The sequence below is a fragment of the Alligator sinensis genome, unplaced genomic scaffold (assembly GCF_000455745.1).
Source record: "Alligator sinensis unplaced genomic scaffold, ASM45574v1 scaffold1584_1, whole genome shotgun sequence".
NCBI lineage: Eukaryota > Metazoa > Chordata > Crocodylia > Alligatoridae > Alligator > Alligator sinensis.
In genome coordinates, this window is record NW_005842479.1 from 927,631 (window position 1) to 931,128 (window position 3,498).

Genomic DNA, 3,498 nt, shown 5'->3' on the forward strand with positions numbered 1-3,498 from the left:
GGGGGGGTGGGGGGGGGTTGCAGATCCCATCAGAAAGTTTCACTTTAACAGGAGCATCCAAATTTGAAACGCGTTTCACATTAACCAGCAAAACTGAAATAGTAAATTCTTCCTCCACGTTAGCAGCTGGAACAGAGTTTAGGAATCCCATTCCAAACCCTACCGGACTGACTATTGAATAAGGATGACTGCTTTCACTTTAGGCAAATCTATAGCCATTGATAGTCCTATTTGTTCTATATATGTTAGTCTCTTCTACCAAAACTGAAATGATGACAGTCCAAGTTTGCCAAGTGCCGATTGATCTCAGATCCAGTGAAGTCAATGGGAACTACAGACATTTATAACCTGATCCAAAGCCGATTTCAAAGCAATGGGGATCTTTTCAAAAGCCACTGAATTAGGTCATCCCCACCTTGCAGAATCAAGCTCTGAATGTATATCAGGTCTGTGAGCGGACAAATTTAGAAACTGCTGGAACAAACATGACGTGATACGCTAGCTTGCTGTGTTGGTGACACCGCCCAGAAGTGCAGAGGAAGTAAATTATTCCCTTGTAGAAGTTTTGTGACTCTTTTGGCAGATATCCCCGAGGTATAATGTTTTCGCCTGCAAATATTACACAGCAGGTCACTGGTCTTAATCTCTTCTGCAAATCTCAACCTCAACATTTCAAAAAAACACAACTAGAAATCTACATTTATCCACGCACACATTTGCTCTAGGATAATTTTGTTGATGAGATTTAAATATCCTCCCCAAATAAGTACACCTACTTTCTTTGCTGATCTAATTGCGGGTGTACACTGTATGCACAAGTAGATGATATCTAGTTTATGTTCTGTGCAGTGCACCGAAGGCAATGGTGCCAACACATGCAGTTTTATTGCTAGTCTTGCAAGTCGTCTATGTTTTTCTTAAAGACCTTGTTTGTGGAGTCCTGGGATGGGAACCTCAGCGGTCATAAAAAAATGAACAGACAGACAAGTTTCTGCTGTCGTGTTTGCCCAGTAAAGCTTGAAAGCAGAAGGCTAAGGGCTCAAACAATAAATGCTAAAGGCTCAAACAATAAATGGCAAAAAAAATTTAAAAGATTATTTTTAAAATTGGAGGCTTGGGTAACATGCCACATGATTTGTGGATGCAAGGAAGCACCCCACAGGGCGGAGATCTAGAAGAGGGATGAGTGTCTATTGTGTCTCTCTCAGGGCAGATCTTTACCTGGTGCCACCGCCCTATACCAGAGTCCGTGCAGCGATGACTAACTAAAACCAGCTCAGGATCCGTAGCCATAAAGCAGGCAAGGATCAGATCACGTAGGCACCTTCCCTGCTCCTGATGCCAGACTCCGAGCCTGCTGTAGGTGCTTATGAGCAGCTGGTATTGGAGGAGATGCCAAGAATAAAAGAATCTCTCAGGCCACATGGGGACATAGTTCTGCGAGAGCTGATGAATGGCTTACTGCAAAAAGAGTTTGCTCTGGAACAAATTGTTCAGCTTTTTTATATATAAGCCCATGCAACCATGTTTTTATCTATATATATATATCTTGGCCTCAGAGGCCTGCCATTATACTCTAAACAAAAATTGCTCTGGGATTAATGTTCTTTAGCATAATAAGAATGAAAAAAAATATATATATATAATTAAAGAATAATTAATTTTATATATATATATATATAATGTTCTTTTTAGCATAATAAATATATATATAATATATAGATAGATATAATATGTATCTATATATTACAGTATATCAATTGTATAATTAATGTTCTTTAGCATAATGAGAATATATATAATCTTATTTAGCATAATAAATATATATATATATATATATATATATATGTATGTATGTATATGTATATATATATTCTTATTATGCTGAAGAACATTAATGCCAGAGCAATTTTTATTTAGAGTAGTATTGGGGGGTGCTAATGGGCACCAAAAGGAGAAGGTGAAAATTCATGGCTGGATGGAAAAGATTTTGCCCAAGATGCAATAAAAAGAAACAAAGAGGAGGCTTTAAAAGCATCAACAGAACGGAGTAATGTGACCAAAGCGCTTGTGGAGACTATTACATTTTGCCGCTTAAAGCCCCTTGCTGGCATTTTATTACCATGGGGCACCTCTGAAAACTCTGTGCATCTTACTTGCTATTTTATTTCCCTCTTTTTCTCAAGTCACAATGTCGCTACAACACGAACCTCTCCAGGCCTGTCCTATCACGTCCTAATTAATTCTTCCCCGTTGCACAGAGCAACGCTGCCAAGACTGGGACCGAATGTTGTTTTCAGCACTCGAGGCACCGTCCTCCAGAGTGAAAGAAGAACCACAGAGGACGCCCATTTTGAACAACAAAAGCAGTCATGCTGCCGAGCGCCCAGATTCAGAGAGTGTTATGATTGTGACTGTAATACCTCTAAGCACAACACTTAAAAGCATCTTACAGGAAACACACACCCTGTGTGGGTATCTGAAGAATTAGAAATGACAAAGCAAGAACCACTTTGCATTCGATGTAAAGTCATTGTGAGTGTTACGGTTAGCTGCAGGAACTTTTGTATTTCAAGACCTATTTCAAATATCACTCTGACTTCCTAGAACCATTCATGACCAAAAAAAACCCCAAACCACCCAAACACGAAACCCAACAATTGAATTATTTTTGTCTGTATTGAAACAATGTAGCACCACTTGTCCAATCAATCACAATTAAGCAATTACAAGACCATTTTAGGCTGGACATAAGGAAAAATTTCTTTATGGTCTGAGCCCCCAAGACCTGGAATAGACTCCCTCCAGAAGCGGTGCAGGCACCTTCTGGACTCATTCAAGAAATGCTTGGATGCTTGCTGGGGTCCTTTGACCCGAGCTGACTTCCTGCCCCTGGGACAGGGGCTGGACCTGATGATCTTCAAGGTCCTTTCCAGCCCTAGCATCTATTAAATCTATGAAATTAACTCAAACTTTGAATGCAATGCCACAATGGATGATGATGACATATTATTATTATTATTATTAGACCTAGATTTCCATTACATTTTAGCTGAGCTTAAAAAATAACACGGCCAAATCTTTTTGGAAGGATAAATCGGTATTTGATCCTTAACAAAGGGGCAGTTTCAAATGATCCTGGGCAGGTTGCTTTTAATACGGGCTCAAATTGACCAAGGCACGGTCGTTTCGGTTCCACAAAACCAGGACCTCAAGGATTCGTTTTTATCTACAAAACAAAATGACTCTGGGTCTAAGACAGACCCTGAACTAAGATGTTAATACAAATTCAGTTGTAGTCTAAAAGCAGTCAAGGGTGAAGGTAGGTGAGCCCCACAGGCTGTTATAAGTAGGTCTTCTCCCTCTCTCTCTCCAGGTAATGAATTTGAGTGAGCTGTGTAAACTCGGTGTCTATGAAAGGAGGAGATTACCTCCCATTTAGATGACAAATCCTTCCTATCTGTTTGATTTCCTAATCAAGACTAATCAATATTTTTT